Raw genomic sequence first — 18,173 nt, forward strand, 5'->3', positions numbered from 1 at the left:
AGCCAAAGGTAATAAACTTTAATTGAATTTTCATTCTACGCAATTTTTCTAGGCCCGTTTTGTACTGGCCCTTTCAGGGGAATATCTCTTTTTTTCTCTCTCCTGCCAAGGCTTTGCTGCGCTAATGAAAAATGCATTTCAATATTCAATTACGGTTCCACAAACAAACCTGAAGTTGGCGAGGTGAGATTGAAAAGTGTTCTTATTATGATTACTTACTTACTAACTTGAGGGAGAACTATTTACAGGGTTCTAGAAATAAATTTCAGACATTTCTTCTGTAGGATTAACATAATATATTAATAATAATTAATAAACATTAATAATTTTAGAGCAAGTTATTAATGCTTTTATTATTCCATTGCAATTTTAGTCAGGAGCTTCAAAAGCAACGAAGAAGTCATTTCCGACCCTATAAATCATATACATTCTTGATCTGCATCGACAGGAGAATCAATCTAGGCCAGTCTGAGAGAAAAAAATTTAAATTTTTTCAAATTTTTATAATTGATAACATTGTTAAAATGTTCAAAATTTGTTAAAAAATTTCAGTTTCTAGAATTTTTAATTAGGTATCACATTTATTAACCTAATAAAATCTGGCTTAAAAAATCTTCCCATTTTAAAACTAATGCTATTAAGATTAGTTATGATCAAATATAATTATAACCTCTAATTAAATTTAAACTGCAAACATACAACACTTAATCTTTTGAAGTTAGCTTATTTTCTTGTTATCGAAGGAATATTTATTAAATTTCAAAATAACTGATTGCATGGTTATGAGGTTTAATACACATAAGCATTCAACTTCGGCTTTAGACTCCTCCTTTAAATATATAATTAAAATACAAAATATATACATACTTAATTATATATATTTTGTATATTAATTATATATTGTTATACGTCACTAACTCAGGGAATGCACCTCTCCTGGCTAGACCTTGCAAGGAACTGCCTGACATCCTTCAGCCTCCACCGCTCGACGGTACAAAGAGCAGCGCGCAATTTGTGTTGCCTTTGTAATGCAAATTCAAGTGGGAGTCAAGTCGCGTTGCTGAGTGCTGCATGCCACGCCCACCGAGGCAGAAGGCATTTGCCACTTGCGCCCCCAACAGCAGTGGCAACAACAGCAATCGCATTGGCATTCATCAACAGCTTGGAAAACACACGTTGCAGGGCCGCATGTTGCATATAAATGTTGCCCTGCCACATATGGATGCTGCTGCTGTTGCTGTTGCTGCTGTTGCTGTTGCTGCTGTTGCTGTTGCATACATAGGCAAATCGAATCACAGGCTGCTCATCATCAACGTCATCTGCATCAGCAACATCATGAGCAGGCAGGCAGCCACTCTTATGGGGCTTCCAATCCCTGCACTGCATCCGACTCCGGGCCTCCCCTGGTGGTGTCAAGTGCAGCATCTAATAAATCATCTTTGTCGGCGGTTTGTTTGCATTTATTTATATAAGTAAGCAACGCCGAAGCTCCGTCGTGGGCCGAGACCAAATTGGTCTCATTAATGGCCCGGCGATGGTTTCACCAAAACTATTCCATCCTCAACGCTTTCTGTTCGCTAAACGCATTAACCGCCACAGACATTCGCCTGGTGCCGCTCATTAATCAATTTTCAAAACGATATCTATCAAATTTATAAGCAGTTCGATTAATGTTAAACATCATCGAAAGTCACACCAGCCAAGCGTATTTTGGCATGCGCCGTCGCTTGAGATTTACATAAAATTGTATTTTAAATATCTGGTAGATTGATTGCGGGTCCCAGACCCAGGAACGCCCCAAGTAAAACTCGGCGCCTATCGAGTCACCAGTGAAAAGTTGATTTCTATTTATAGAGATTGGTTTTTTGGAGAGAAAAATATGATTTTTGAAGCTCTAAGATTTTAATTAATATTTTCTTAGTTTAAGTTTACTTAGTTTACTTAACTGTAAGATCTTTAAAACTCCAATGCACAAACATACCATTAAGTATGAAGCATTAAATCTGGGATTTATATTATTCCATAAACAAATATTTAAATTTAAGGAGTGCCCTAATGTACTTTGAAACGTAATATCCAGCTCTGAAGTCTGAACTGAAAACTAGCTTATGCTTCCCCTTTCTCATCAACATTTTTCCAAACTATTCACTCGCCTTTGGAACATTTGATCCCATCCTATAGTTTCCCCTAATTTTCCGACTCTCCCCATCTACATCCTCGTAATTTTAATTTGGCGTCGCCTGGTCTAAGCGCTTCCTGCACCTTTGACATTTTCAATTTTCCGACCTCGGCACTTTAAAGTGAATGCACCGCGCCGACTTTAGCGATTTGGATTGGGGAGGAGGAGAAGTTGGAGCTGAGCTAATGCCGAGGTGTTACGGACTCGAAACCGTCGGTATAAAGCTAAAAGCCGCAACACTATTCCCCACACATTGACAATAAAAAATCTTTATTTAAAACATCTCACGGCTGCGGCAATAAAACACCGAAAAAGTGTTAGGTTCAACCCGAAAACCGCAACATGTTTGGAGCATTTACACGTGCGGCAAACAGAGCGGGCCAAAGGCGATGGCCGGACAGGAAGCCCAAGTATGTGAGCAGTGTAACATGGCAGGACACTGGGGAAAAACTAACTGAGGTTTAGTTTTCTCTTAAAGTTTTCTATTTAGCATTTACTGCAAATTTATAGAACAAATTGAAGACGATCTTATTGATTGTTTAAAGGGGATAGATATTTGTATATGTATAAAGATATATGGTGATATATGATAAGAACATTTCACAGTATTTTAAAATGCAATCCTGCAATATTTGAAAAGAATCTCCCACACGTACTATAAAGACTATCCCCATTATTATAATGAAAAATGTTAGTTTATTTATACAATGATATTATGTATCATTAGGTATAATATTGAATAATATACTCATAAGATATTCCCCTAAATTTTGACCAGAGATGTTTAGTTTTACCCTTCACTTTATAGATATTGCATTCAAATTGAATTAGGAAAAGCTAACTTCTTGGTCTATTAAAGTAAAAAACTGAATAAAATTTTGCTCAGTGCAAGGGACAAGGGCTATGTGGCACTGACGTTGGCAACGTTGTTGCCTTTTGCCGCTGCAGCCATTTGAGTTCGAAACTGTCTCAACTATAAAGGAAATCAATTACTTTCGCTCCGCACACTGGCTGAACGGACCTCGGACTCCGGGGTGGACAGTCGGGGGAGGGGGTCCGGGCCAAATGCACTCACACTTCCGCCCGGCAATGGCGTTTAGATGGGGATATATAGTGCTCCGTTCGATGCCATGGCCCTGGGTTTCCTCTTTTCTATATATATTTTTTTGTGGGTTTTATTGGATGGGGTTTGGATGTGGGGTTCTTCACGGCTGCTCGTCTTTTGGCCCGGCTACAGAGTCACGTGCTTTCGAGAACGCGCTACAAATTTGTTACAACAAATGCGTGGGTGCAATTCGAAATGCGCTCCTTGCACGAATCGAGGGTAGATTGAAGACTTGAGTAAGCCTTGTTTTGTAAACAATAATGTAGAAAATGAACCACAAAATAAAGTTGGAATTTAAGTTTTACCAGAAATAGTCAAAGATTGTATCAAAGACAAAACAAAAGTCATGGGTATAAAGCTTATTCTGTTAAAGTATATGATATACATACGATTGGGATTTTAGTGAACCGATAAATTTATGATTTTAAAAGGACACATCAAGAGCATGACAATCTTTTCTACCATTGCACAAATTGTTGAATGAATCAAAGAACCAAAGAAACCACGTATTTTATCTGCAATTTGAGCTCTATTAATTTCCTTCATTTTGTTCGAATATATTACATTAAATTTTAAAAAATATTTTAAATAAACTTCGGTTTTTCTTTGACTATTTTTCAAGACACCCCCTTTGGATCGCCCTCGCTTTGAACTTTGCACGAAATGGACCCATAGCGGGCCATGTGAGTTTTAGTGTGCGGCTTCTCGAATGGCACTTTGAATATAGTTACGCTCCATTTGGGTTCGATGACTTGCCTCCGGGCGTGTCTGCTGTCCGAGATCCGAGATCCGAGCACCCAGATCCCCAGAGATCCCAGATCCCAAGCATCTAGTGCCAAGTGCCAAGTGCCAAGTGTGAGGAGAAGTACCAAAAGCCATGGCCAACGGATGGGACGTCGTCGAACCTTCGACGGACAGCTCACTTTATCGGAGTTATTTTCGTTCGCGCTTTTGAGTCGCCCAAAGGCCGCGGCCGATAAGATGCGTTAAGTAATTATAAATGTTTGGCGGCCAAATGCGAAAACGCAACATTTGCTATCTGGCATCTTAATGCAAATATTTGACGCGCATACGTGCCGGGCTCTCCATCACCTCCAGATGCCGTTTTGGCCTGACTTTGACTCCACCCCGGGACTTGAGACTTGGCTTGGGGTTATCTAATCAAGGTACGAAGATGCCAACTTTCTGTGCTGCCAACTTGGCAGTAAACCGGGCTAAAAACGCAATCCACTTGCCACTGGCAACTGCTAACCGGTAACTAGCAAGTGCAGAGGAAAATATATTTGTAGGATTTTAAGAATTATTAATGAACTCTTATGAATCTGAAATCAGTATGCCACTTCATAGTCTTACTTTCTGAATTCAGTAAAACGTTCCTTTCCTGCTACAACACTTACTTATTATATTAGGAAATAGATAACTGGGTACTCTTTTCTTTCCGTGTTCTGTCGGTGGCACATTAAGCCGGAAAAGGTGTCGGTGGCAAGAACCCAATGCCGTCAACACTACACACATCCACACACAAGTACACTCCAACAGCGCCAAAGGAAGCCCCAAGGGAGTCTCCAAGCCAACAGAAACAACAACAAGATGAACAGCAAGCGACGTCAACGACGACCATTATCAACGAGGCGCAACTAAAATATTTTAATTAACGCAATATTTGCACAAAATAACCAACATTACAAGTTCAAGGCGCTAGATAAGCGAACGTATCGCACAAAGTACTGGGCGGATCGCGAATATGAGGAGAGTATGGGGTATGCGCCAGTCTAAGAGGAAGGGAGGATACCACTAATACAACCCAGTGAGCATAGAGAAGGATTTAATATAGGGGAACGTATATGACATTAAAAACATTGAATAAATAATTAATATATATTTTATACTATGAAACCCTATATATCAAACTGAAAGTCAAGCTACAGGTGACAAGAAATTACCTTTCCCTTATTGAATTGAATGGAAGTTTAAGGACTTGCATATTTCAGTTAAGTCTTACTTGTTTGTACAATCTGTATCAGGTATCAGGTATTGTAAAGTATGTAATTGGGATCCTGGTCTTTAAAACAATAATAACTTCAGATGTAAACCTGTTCCCAAGCCTACAAAGTTACCTATTCGACGGCTAAAAGCTTACTGGGTTACTTCACTTCTTTGTCGCTAAAGTGTATGTGTTTCTGGCTGACACACGCGGACTGTTGCTGCACTTGACTTGCCGCAAACACGCAATGGCCCAGAGCAGTGCAGACCGGGCCAAGACCCCGGCCGCCAAAGAGAGATGGGGCCCAAGAGCGGACGCAGAGTGGCGGTAGCCACGCAGGCGTACACCACTCAACGCCTCTTGCAGCTGTGCGTGTGTGCCGCCTCAGCAGAGTGTGTGTTTGTGAGTGTGCGCCCATCTAAGATAGACATGCAGATATCATTGTGGCAAGTACTTGCTGGACACTAGCAGAGTACATACATAAGTACGAGTTCGTCGCAGTGCCAAAGTCCCCAGACCCGACCAGACCAGACCAGGCCAGGGGCCAGGGTCCAGTCCGTGGCGACTATCGCACTGCAATCAGCGCATGCGTTTACAACGTCCGATCAACTGGCCATCGTCCCTTTCACAGTAGCCATCGCCATCGCCATCGCTCCATGAACTGGTCTCCTCCAGAGTGTTGTCGAAATGGCTATTTATGGGTACTTTTACCTCGCCTCTATAAACATTTTAAAGCTTTCATTTGGTTTTAAAAATATTTAAAGAAATTGAAATGTAATAATGTATATCGTAAACTTAAAAAGGGATTTCCGTTTACCAAAAATATTTCTTTATACCTTAGCAACATTAGTGATAAGCTTCTTGGCATCTCTGACACTCGGGGGTCGCAGTCCGGAGCTGGGAGCTGAGAGCTGGAAGCTAGGAGCTCTGGTTCGGCAGTTCGGGGACTTGGACTCCTCATCAGCAGCGCGATGCGACGGTCGCGCTCGCACGCTTATCGCATTTTAGTAGTGCAGCGATTTATCAAAGTTAACATAGACTTTTAGCTTCGGCACCGCACCGCACTCTCGGGATCCCTCCTAAACCAGATACCAGAGGGAAAACGTAGCCAAAGCTGGCGGCAGCTGGAGCAACCTTCTCGATGGCCATTCGCCTCGAGGGCCGCTGTTGGCTTGGCGCTTTTGGCGGCGCTGCAACCTCAACAACGCATTGCGTTATAAATCATTTTTATTTGTTTGCTTTTTTAAGCAGCGGACAAAGGGTTTGCCTGGCCGGAGTAGAGTGGAGCAGAGCGGAGCGGAGCTCTAATGTTTTTTTGGGCTGGCTCTCCGGCACTCTGGTGATTCCCATGCGTGGTTATCTAAGCGCAAAATCTAAGCCAGCAAATGCACATTAATGATGCATCTAAAGCCCGGCTAGTTAGGCTAATGCACACGGCATCTGCTGCTGCTGCTGCTGCTCTGTAGATTATACATTCAGATGGCCAGATATGCGGAATGCTGAATTAAATACCCAGTCGAGGAATGTGCCACACCTTTGCCTCCCCTTAAACAGAGTGTTCCTCCTCCATCTTACGGATCCATAAAATCCACTCACTCTCACTAATAGTATCTTACAATATCCTTTCAAACTTCCTAGACAAATTCACTCAGGCGACTTTGAGTGAAAACTTTTCCGAAAAGACAAAGAAAAACCCCCACGGAAAAGTTACCTTTACCAATGCACACGCACAAAAGCGGTAAACGGCGTAGTTCGTAGGACAACTTAATTACAGAGAGGAGAGCCCCGAGACCTGAGATCCGAGACCAGAGACCAGAGACCAGAGACCCAATTGGCACGCCGGATAGCTGGCGGATATCTGGGGATGTCTGTGCGGGTCGTGGTGCCGAAAATATCACTTAATTAACATTTTCGCCTGCACCTCGCTCCGAGTCGCGTCGCGTCGCACGGTGGCGTAATTAACGCGTCCACTTAATGCAAACGCCATTGAATAAACGAGTAATTGGACGACATGTTCCTGTTCCTCCGATGTGGCCCAAAAAGCGAAAGACCAGCACAAAGCGGGCGTCGGAACAGGCCGAGCTTCGGAGGTAACACAGCTCCCAGCGTCGAGCGCCAAGCGCCCCTGCTCCTGATGCACTCAAAGAAAAAGCTAAATAAACTTAAATTAGAGAAGATTAGATATACTTAAGCATACTTTTATTAAAGTTTATTTGCTTTAGATGGTTTTAGTATAAAATAGTACAACAAAATCATACTGAAACCTACAAATTCTTAATAGATATCCAAACCAAGTCTTGGCTTTGTAATAGTAAACAATTTCTATGAGTACCAATACTGGTACCTTTATTTATTAATTATCTACTTTATTACTATTTTTATTAGGTAATATAAATCATATTTTATTTCTCAGTATTCCCTATTTATTTAACAATTTTACCTAATTTTCCCAAGTGTCTTTGTCGATTTTTTGTTGCCTGTGGGGCAAGAGGCCTTGGCTATGCAAATCATTTTGGCACTGGCCCGGCTCCCTTGCCATTGGCCACTGCTGGCCACTTGCTGGGTGGCCGTGCGACAAAAATTAAAACCAAACAACGATTTCCAATCAAAGCAACAACCTGGCCCAGGCCATTCCAGGCTCACTCCGAGGCTGGACTTTGTTGCCTTTCGCGATTCGCGCCCCGTAATTATGCGACAAATGCGTGAGGCAGCCGCTGCTGCTGGCGTTCCAAGTTTATAACGTAATTTAATTAATTTATGCACTCGCATTATTCAATGAAGCGCGCCACCTGCATGCGTAATTATCGCCCAGGCACTGGCCACTGGCTGCTCCTGTCCAGGATCGCCTGCCTCGGTGGCTTTCGATTCGATCCTCTCGGCGTCTCTTGGCGTCGCGATGACTGCCAATGGAGGCGCCTCTTTGCATGCCAAAAGGTTGACAGTTACGGTTGCCCAAGGGTCTTAGGGGTGGAGGGAGGGTTTACAGGTGCCATAATACGTTTTACTGCCTTAAAGATATTCAAAAGCTTTTATGATAAAGGTGCCTTAATGGTTCATAAATATCTGAATAAGCACGCTCTTTCACAAGTTGAATTGAAGTTGTTACTTAGGCTAATCCCTTGATGTGTAGTTTGAGTAACTGAAAAATGTTATTAGGCAAACTATATCTAGGTTGTTAAAATAATACTTCCATAAAGCAAGGAATCTTTAGATAACTATAATCAGTACTTCAAAGAGCATACTCATTTTACAAGAGGTTACAATCACGTTCTAAATACCCCACAAGCATGCTTCTTATAACTAATATTTATCACACATTTTTTTAATAAACCTCTTTATAACCGATCTGTAACAAAAAAAACTTGCTAATTTGTTAAAAACTGACAAAAAATGATTGGCAATCTTGGCGTCTGTTCAGAGCTTCTTCACTTCATCACTTCTCCGCTTCGATTATCCAGTCATCTCAATCAAGCTAAGCTCGGCGTGGCAGAGAGTCCTACTATATATTTATCGCTAAATCAAAACAATGCCCACAGATCGCACAATTCACTCATTGTGCTTGTTTCTGTATCTTTTCCACAGACGGGACAGATGCAGAGACACCCAAGGGGCGTGTCGGCTGGCCGGACATGTGCGCGCAATTAGACATGCCTGGCACTGGTGTGTAAGCCTAAGTATCTGAGAGATACACGACGGCAGAGTGGGCTCCAGGTCGGGCGGGGGATCCGGGCTGAGGCACAGACCCAGGCACCAAATCACAAAATCATAATCCGCCACAAGCCGTTTGTACAATTGAACGCACTGTCGTTGCCGTAGTTTTATATTATATATACCCAGAAGCTTATAGGAGAGAAAAGGGTATATAGGAAAGTTATTATGAAAACTATATAGAAATACTTTATAATATAATTTCATTGGTAAAAGGAATTCTAGAAACATATTATTGTTATAAAGATTTTAAGAACTTTCTGCAGAATACTGGATTTCAGATGCAATTCAAATACATATCTACACTTTTAAGATATAATTTAGTTTTTTAAAATTCAAGATAACTTTGTAAAGAGTTTCTGTAACGGGTGTCTCATAGTCGACACTTGACCATAGCATTTCTTTCTAGATTTTTTTGTGTGTTTTCTGAAATCGCTGCCCCAAGTTGGGCATCGGCCTCTCAAGTTGATTGAATGACTTGTGCGTAGCGGCTATGTAGAGTGTAGAGTGTGTGTGTCTCCCCGTTTGCTGTCTCTGACAGCTGGACAGTTGGATAGTTTTGTAGTTGGGAGCCCGGCCTTTGCTTTTGTTTATGTGAAGTATCTGCAGTTGACGTGGTTGTTACCGTTGCTGTTGCTGCCGTTGTCGCGTGTGACATGACACAAAGTGGACAGTTTTGATTACTGCTGAAATCGAAAGGGAAATTGTCGTCGAGTCGCAGTCAAAAGCTGCAGCTGCATGTATCTGTGTGTGTTTCTTTGGGTCAGCTGGTTGGATTGTAGGCCCCCAAATCCCGTATGCACCGCTCCTGGCCCAAATTGGATTTCGGTTACGGGTGCAGTCGGTCGCTTTTCAGAGGGCTTGTCTCCGGGCTTAAGCCCCCTCCTTCAAACTGCGGGACAGGTTCTTCGCGTCCAAAGCCAGTTAGGGGATTTTCTTGTCCAAAAAGGGAGAGAGATAGGGTGAGAATGTTGAGTGAATTTTAAGGTTAACTGAAAAGTGGAGTGCCAGAGAAAACGTGGAAATACTTTAAACGTCATATCAGCCGATAACAATGGTTAAAAGTACTTCAAAATTGAAATGACACATATTTTTTAAGCGAGGGATTATCATCCATCATTTGAAACTTACACAAAGTGTGCCAAGATTAGGGAAATTTCTATAAACTAAAGGAAAGCTGTAGAAACTATATAAGCTTATCCCCTGCTGAATACAAAACTTCTCTTAATTAAAATACAAATATATTATTTTCCGACTACATGCCAAAGATATGACACTCCAGTTCGAGCTTATTAAGCCACTCTTTAGCCATAATGAATGGCATAACCGTTCCTGTTAATCACGATATCTTCCTGGCGACGCTTTTCAGGAATACACGGCAAGGGGAGAATCATTAGATTTCTAATGTTTCCTGCTTCCCGCTTATCTGGAACAAGTCGGGCCCACTCCCAATCGCTTTGTCTTTAATTCAGACCTTGATTTATGATCATTACCATGGCCATGGTCGTCCTCGTTGCCACGAATCAGAGCTAGAGGAAGAGTCAGAGCCAGCTCCGGGGCATCTATTTAGATGTGCAGTTCGGCATCCATTACTCATAAGCCGGCACTGCCAACGAAAATCAATTAGTGCAACCCACCCAGGCCAAAGTCTTCGAAGGAGTCACCATCACCGTCATCGTCTTGGGAATCCAGGCTGGAGTCACATCCCAGAATCGCGAGGCAGAACAGAGTCATCGCTGCAGTCAGCGGGTTGATGAATTGGTTTTAAATCAAAGATAATGCAATAGCGAACGTCACAGTCATAGATATTCGCTTAAAGTCGCGTCGCGTCGCGTTGTGGACCTGTGTCGCGGCCAAGTTATAAATTCAAATCTCACAACCACGCAAAAATGGAATTCATTCAACCGGGTAGAGCTGCTGCGGACCATGTGGGCTGGGTTTGGTTTGGTTTGGGTTTGGGGTTTTTGGCCATGGTCCCGGAGCCTGAGCCTCAGCCTGAGCCTTAGCTTCAGCCTCAGCCCGCTCCCGACACGAGCTGCCCGTTGTTATCGACATGAGCAACATGTTGCTAGTTGCCGGTTCCAAGTTGCAAGTTGCACAGGAAAAAAGTATATGTTGATATGAAAGCTAAAGGTATAGACTGCAATATTTAGATAATTTTATTAATATAAACATTGCTTGATGTAATTTTTCACTGTGCACTAGATGATGGTTGTTTGCTTGCGCTTCAGTTGCACATGTTCCTTCCCAAAAACACGAAACAAAAATATCAATTATGAAGCGAAAGTCGCCAGACGACGGCGACGACGACGAGGACGAGGACGACGACCATGATGATGATAATGATGATTATGATGGGGATGCGGATGAGGCTGGCAATGGCTATATGGCTATATGGCTATATGGCATTGGCAGAGACTGGCCTCGTATCATATTAGTCGGACAAGCAAAGCAATGCGGTAGTTGCGGGGAGCTGGCCGCAACACATGTTGCTACCGTGTTGCAAGTATGACATTTGTTTTAGCCGCTTATCGCGATGCAAGAGCCAAGCCAAGGCCTCGCCCATTGCCAGAAGATTGCTTTTCTGGCTCTGAGTTTGGTTTCCTCATTGATTATGCGCTAAATTCCAATTGCAACTCATTTATTATGTTGCCACAGGGGAAAAAGAAACTTCAACTAGGGGTATTAAAATAAAGAGTAAATTAAATTGTATTTAAATTCTTCACAATCATATTGCAAAGACCTTCCCACAGTGCATCTCTCCATCTGCCTGCATTGATGAAGGCATCTCTAATCTGTTGGCTTTGCAATGTAATTGATGCATTGAGGTTATGACATAGTTTGTGTTAATGCGCTGCGGCTTCCATTCCCATAATAACCAATGCTGCGAGCAATGTGCAGCAAGCGACTTCCACTGTGCAGTGTACATGGTCATGAGGCGTTTGATTTGGGCCTGCCACGCCCCCCTTTTGCAGTCCGCCGCCCAGTGAAGCCCTGGCTCATCCGTCAGCCGCACGCAATTGTTGGATTGTTTGGGTTTTCAGTCCAGTCCTTGGACTGCTGCACACACACAACATATGCCAATAATAGCAGTTGCTTTAGGCCCGCTTGACAACTTGATAACTGTGTTAGAGAGCCAACATGTGGAATGTGTTAGGGCCCGGCCGGCCGGGATACTGAATGCCAATTTCCCATGCGGTTTTGCGTAGCCGGACACGCAACAACGCTGTGGAAACTAAAAATAATCCCAATGTGTTAGTTCCGACCCCGGGACCTGATGAAAGGCCTGTCAATGGGGGGAAATATTAATCCGAACACCGACATCGCACCGAAAGTCACCGCAATAAGTGAGTCTCTTCCCTGCAGCAGTTGTTGGCCAAGTTGAAATGAGAATGGGTTAAGTGGTACTAGGTATTGAATATAATGTCTTTGTTGTGAGTGCTTTACCCTCTCATTAAATAGTTTATAATTTATTAATATATAGTTAACATGTATAAAGAAAATATGGTCTTTAATAATCCCTTTCTTTAAGAGCTTTCTGTACTTTTTCTTTTATTTTACCTTGTTTATATATATTACCCATAACATTATATGACCTAAACTTATTTATGGGTTTAATAACTTTAAAGGGGAGTTTTAAAATGTTCCAAAGCGTATTTCCTGCATTTTTCTTACACATCTATCCATGCAATAATTGTAATGGCATTAGCATAGCAACCAAATTGATGATCATATTTTTTAATGGCATTCTCGATAAATTAAATGTGATTTTTATGTGCGCTCTTGGAGTGCTGCACAAATAGCCCCTGTCCGTCCGGGGCACTTTCAATTTGTGAAGCAGCCAACCTTTGTGGCATCATAAAAAATCAAAACAGACAAATCTTTATCAGTGAATGCATCTCGAAAGAAGCTGAAGGAGGACCCACCGATGGCATTTTCTGGGCCCAAAGCGAGTTCCTTCGGGGTTCTTTGACTCTTAATATTAAAAAATAAAAAACATGCATTCTGAATGCAGGTATTAACCAAAGTGTGGGCCAAGAAAGAGGGAGTGCATGCCAGCTACTGTTATCTAGTTTTGATTTGATTTTTTTCCTTTTCTTTCCCCACAAAGCTTAGGGAATTTTTTAATATGCATAAATAGCTCGTAAATATGCAACATTTGCCCGAACCGAACCGAAGCTGAGCTGAGCTGAGGCGGAGCGCGTTCCCAACTATGTGAATAGCCGGGAATCTTCTCAAACGAATCAAGAAGATGAAGAGGACCATGGAGAAAAACAAATTTTCATTCAAAGTCGTCCGGGGCACACATATTTCAGGCCATTTTCAATTTATTTAATTCGTTTAGATGTCAATGGAGATGCGACGGCAGATAAGGCGACATCTCTGCCCAATCGAAGTTCTATCGGTCTCTCTTAATATATTCTAATTTTTTAATTAATTGCTAATGGTTAGGCACATCGACAACGTAGCCTCAATCGCTGCTAATGGCCAAAAGACTGTCTGTTGGCCGCCAGACTCTTAACGGTTGGCTTATCGCCGAAGATTTCTGGGTAGTGAAGAGGGAGGAGTCCTCAAGACGCGTCTTAGTTACACCTTAAAAAAAAACATATAATATTGTGTTGGTTGGGTTTATTTCAAACTGAAAGCAAAGGATACAGCAGAGATATTAGTGATTTAATTAAGTTTAGTCTGTGAAACCGAAACAAGGAGATCTTTGATATTTAATAGTTCTTTTTCTGAGATTATAATTTTCGATTATATTTATTTTCCTTCAGTGCATATGTCAGTCTGACTCTCTTTGCGAGATTCTCTCCTTAATTAGGGCTGCATTCGACTTTATGGCCAACAAATCACGGCGAGTGAATCAGCTGCCGGTTTCCATAAGCCATAAAGCATAACCATTCAATTTGTTCGGGCCGTGATTTTGGCAATACGCGATCCCTAAAAAAAGAGGCCCATCCGATGGGTTTATCTCGCTCTTCAAATCACAAATGTTCCGTTCAGGGGGGCACTGCCTTCCTTTGCACTTTCTTTTCAGAGCCAAGGAGGCCGAAGAGCCCAAAGAGCCCGAAGAATTGAGCCAGAGAACCAGAGAACATCATGTAAATCGCCCAGATATCGAACTTGTTAACAAGTACTTAAGGGCTCTTTATAATTATGGACGGCCCGTTGCCGTTGCCTGCTTTTGCCAAAAGGTGTATGCCATAATGAGATTGTGATTTCTTTTTCGTGTGGCACAAAAGCCGGCTACCAACAAATTACGCGGCATGCAAAGAATTTCGCGGCCATTTCAGCTGTAATTTCGCAGAACTCTTCCCCGTATTCCTTTGCCGGCTTTTGTTGTTGTTGTTGGTATTATTCTGCCTTATGGCTCTGTAATTTGGCGGACTTTGGCGGAAGGAAGGGAATCGGTTGCATATCGGTAGCTGTCATCATTTGGGTTTCGTTACCCACTCGCATTGAGGTCAATGTGGGGCTAAAATGAAGCCCTCGCTTATGCTCTGGATCAGTGTGCAGATTGATGCTGAATATCGGTTGGAATTTCGGGCCCCCAAACTATGGATATCCGATGGCCTAAATGGGCTTCACGAGATTAAAGCTACAAATATTTAAAATTGTATATATTAAGTTGCAGTTATCAAATATGCAAGTCTCTTACTCTTGAATATCTCCTCGGGGACATGGCATCATCCTTGGATAAGCATCCATCAAATGACTCACAACAACCTTAGACTTACACTCTCTCCATTGAAATGTTTTCCCCAAAAGAAAACTCTACCCACATCCGCGTACTTATTTATGTAAGAGCCTTTTTGGTCTGAGCTTGGGTTTCAGCGCTTGTTCCGAGTATGTGTCCCCAAAGATAAATCTGCGTAGATACCAAGTAAATGCGTAGATATTTGCTTAGATTTTCGTTACTTTCTGGGTTAAAGGTCGACCATTTCGCAGGCTTACACTCACATGGCCATTGACGCATTTAGAAAGCCAAAACCGAAACCCTCCCAGGCACCAAGGCAAGTACTGGTGGAGTGCCAGTGCCTCACCAAGCCCACCTTTTCATAATTCGCCTGACGGTTCAGGTAACCCAATACTACACAGGGAACTAAATTGGAAGTTGTGCATCCTTAAAGCAAGTTTAAATAGCAGAGGAGTACCTTTGCCTTTATGGCAGGGAAAGATTAGCTTTTTCGTAGTATAGATACAAGCAATGAGAGTTCCTTTGAATAAGGTATCTAAACCCTGACTTCTTTTCTCCAAGTGCAGCTGAGAGCTGTGGCAACTATTGGGTCTCCGCCTGTGCCTCTCAATTAATGACGATCATTGTCAAGGCTTCGGCGCAGCTAAATAGAGGCAGGCAGCAATGTCGCCGTTGCGTAGGAGTCAACATTGCTGTTGCTGTTGCTGTTGCCAATGTTGCTGTTGCAATGTTGCCGATGATGTTGCTGCTGGCCCGTTAGTGCCGCCTTGTGCTTGTGTGTGGCGCATATTTAGGCTTGTTGCAACATGCCATTTACAAGTGCGCCTGGGATCGCCTTTTGTCGTCTTGTCGCTGGATCGTTTGCTTGGAGCCCAAGGTATCGGAGTTTCGGAGTATCGGGGTATATGGGAGTATCGCCTTCGGCGTGGCCGATTATGTTGTCGCTTTTGGAGGGTGCGTCAATTTATGAGTTCATTGTGCGTTGCAACGGCACAGGAAATGTTCTGGCGGTGCGAGGGATTTTTCATCGATGGTTTAATAATAGGTCGTAATCATACGCGATTCGGAGTTCCAAATGAGATTTGTACGAAAAAGTGGAGGTGGTGAGGGTGTGAGTCGATTTCCAAAAGACTTTGACTTTCTAGAAATGAAAGTAATTATGTTTATTAAGGGTACCTATAAATATATAGCACTGATTTCGCTTGAAGTTCTATTAAACAAATGTATAACAACTTTGAGTGACAAAAGAGCTTAACAAATTCCATAATATGAACCTAACTTTCGGTCTGAACTCCATTTATGATATCTGTTTGGCAAAACTGGGAGTGCCAAAAGTTCGACTGCAACTCAGCCATAGTTTTAGCTTTATTATGGCGCCTCAGTTGGCTGCCACTTGTTGCTCCCTTTTCCTGCACACATCGAATGTGCGTAACTCCGGTTGAAAACTTTTCCGAGAAAATGTACAAGTACGGAGTTGGCTGGCTTCAATGACTAAGAGGTCCTCGGCATTGGCCTTAGCTTCGGCAGCTTCATCCATCATCCTTGGGTCCGGGTGTGGGGTTTTCCAGCTCGTTGAGTCTATTAAACATTTGATAATTTCATTCGGTTTCCTTTGTTTTTGCCTGAAGCCTGCAGCTCGAACTTCTCAGTTGGCCAAAGTTGTTCTATTTGAGTTTATGTGTGCGCCGAGGGGAAGAACAGCTGTGTAACAAGCAAATAGTGGGGGTGTTGGGTGTTGGCTCTGCTTTATGGTTCAGATATATATATATTTCTAAGTGTATATATATTCTGGGTTATGAGTCGTTCAGCGGTGCTTGACTTACGACTTTTGCGGTTCCGAAAAGCGCTCGCCGCTGTTATGATTTTCAAGTTCTCAAGTTTATTACGGATGAGAGGCAACTTTCCATTGTGGCTAAGGAGCAAATAGGTTTCCCGATTATGAAATTTTTCTAGGATTTGTTTTCTTGTTACAGTTAGGCGTTCGAAACTCTACTCCTTACGGGTAGAACCAAAAGCTCTCAAAAAATTAAAGCAAGAACCTACTAATTTATTTTATAAAAAAGAAGATATCTTATAAAACATTTAGATATATTTTATACATTTAACTGGGGTAAAGAACTCTTGAAATATATAAATTAAACATACACAAAGATTGAATTTTGATTTATCCCTCTTCATATTTTCTGACTGCTTTCTGTCTGTAGTCCTAGGTTCGATTTATGCAAGTTTTACTGTATTAGCTTTTTTCTAGATTTTTTGTTTTTTGCTATAGCCCACAGAGGGCAAATGCCACATTGTTGTTGAGCGGCGAGAACTTGACAAAACATTTCGACAACGTTGTAACGACGACCCGCATGCCGATGCAGCTTGATGGGGATTTGGATGTGGACTTGCACTTGGATGGGGATGGGATGGGGATGGGGATGGCGATTTGGATGTGGATGTGGCCGCTGATGTTGGTGAGTTTTAGGCGCAGACAACGCCTCAAACTAAACAACAGGAACGGAATGGTGGATCAGAGAGGAGCAGGAGGGCAGCAGCCACAATGCCCGATGCCGCTATGCCGGAGAGTTTGCAACGATTAATGATGCAAATATTTTTTGAAAGCGCGAAAAATTGTGCATAAATTTACCATGACCATGGACAACATCAGCAACACCGAAGACAACAATAACAATAACAACACCACTACCACCGGCAGCAACAACATTTCGCTTGTTTACGAGCTGCACTTTGTAGGAAATACCCTTATGAAAAGGTCATATTGGCTAAAGTCATCAAGTGGAAATAGAGGGAGAATTTATATGGGATATTGTTAAGAATTTTATATGAAATTTATATCCTAGTTGAGCCAAATTTCTCATTAAGTTTTGTATAGCTTTTGCCTCGAAAATCTTTTCTAAAGTTTTTTCTATAATTACGTATACGATACGTATACCCCTGAATATATAGGTATCTTAATGGTGGATGATTGCTAAAAAAAAGAACCGATCAGACCTGCATCCGTTGAGCTGCTGAAATGATATACCCTCAAGGTGGCTTTCAGAGTAAACCAAGGGCATCACAGGCTCTGCCTTTGGAATAGGGGACAGATCTTTCCCTCAGCCCAGTTTGTTGGTACCGAACTCGAGTTGTTTTCCTGCCCATATGCCGGCGCGATGACACTTAACAAATGATCGCATAAGTGCACACAAAACGCACAACACTGGGGCCATTGATTGGGTTGTCCCAGGTCCAAGTCCAGGTCCGGGATCGGGATCGGGATCGGGAACGGACTAGGAGGGATGTGCGGCCTTTTGTGTGGGCAAATTCTCAAGTGGTATCACTGCTCAACCGGCATATTTTGTATCACAACAAGTCGTGCGGATGGCTATTCTATGGTCGAGTGCGATGTGAAATGTTTACAAAATAAATGCGGCACTTGAATTAGGCAGCATTTGTTGCCCGTCCAGTCAGCCAAGTGCATTTCTCTTCTTTTTCCCGCCACGAAACCTTATTA

At 42.4% G+C, this 18,173-nt stretch overlaps 1 protein-coding gene across 4 annotated transcripts in view; it reads right to left on the reverse strand.

The window, feature by feature from the left end:
• LOC110181801 (dynein regulatory complex protein 8) overlaps nt 1-18,173 on the reverse strand; it is a 308,724-nt gene that overhangs the window by 22,740 nt on the left and 267,811 nt on the right. The window contains exon 5 of one of the 4 annotated variants that reach the window (XM_086828338.1): nt 12,405-13,569. The exons of the other annotated variants lie outside the window; for them this stretch is intronic. The gene's annotated coding sequence lies outside the window, so the exon portion shown is untranslated. Of the gene's footprint in view, nt 1-12,404; nt 13,570-18,173 lie in introns of those variants that run through there. 4 annotated transcript variants of the gene reach the window in all.

The sequence above is a fragment of the Drosophila serrata genome, unplaced genomic scaffold (genome assembly GCF_035046125.1).
Source record: "Drosophila serrata isolate PLE 108 unplaced genomic scaffold, ASM3504612v1 contig_184, whole genome shotgun sequence".
Classification (NCBI taxonomy): Eukaryota; Metazoa; Arthropoda; class Insecta; order Diptera; family Drosophilidae; genus Drosophila; species Drosophila serrata.